Genomic DNA, 662 nt, shown 5'->3' on the forward strand with positions numbered 1-662 from the left:
AAACGATTATGGGCTAAAATGATGAACGATTAATCGTTAACCAAATAAAGAAATATAATCGACCATTCCCATGTTGTAATTGTTTCCTTTCGAATATTTCAAATACTGAAATTCGAGTACAAGCGAATATCGAATAGCGTAGTATTCAATCGAATATACACACAAGCCTGGCCTAAATAATTCGCTATATAAGAGCTTTCCTACAGCTAGTTTCGGTCTCGCTTCTAGACTGTGTTGTGATGTCACAACGCAGTATGCGGTCACGTCAAAGCAGGACATTTCTACACTCGCTGGGTCGTCCGCTATGCTCCTACATCGATGCTCAGAATGAGTACCAGCCTACGAGGTTACCGAGTGAGCCGGAGAGAATGTCAAAACATCACCATATCCTGCTCCCACGAGACCAAATACTGCGTCATGACATCACACCCCTCCTGGGAAACGATACTAAAACTGGCTGTAGAAAAGCCTTCATATCAAATTACTCACGGCGCTCTCAGGCTTGTGATTATTTTTTCTAGGGTTTAGAGATGTAGAATCTTCGTTTAATGAAAAAAAAAATTTATGGTCGAAGATATTATGTCATTTGGACCATATAGCACTCAAAGAAATGTGCACAGGCTAAGCACATACATGCAAAAGCAGAGCAATGCAGCATACAG

The sequence above is a fragment of the Dermacentor silvarum genome, chromosome 3 (genome assembly GCF_013339745.2).
Source record: "Dermacentor silvarum isolate Dsil-2018 chromosome 3, BIME_Dsil_1.4, whole genome shotgun sequence".
Classification (NCBI taxonomy): domain Eukaryota; kingdom Metazoa; phylum Arthropoda; class Arachnida; order Ixodida; family Ixodidae; genus Dermacentor; species Dermacentor silvarum.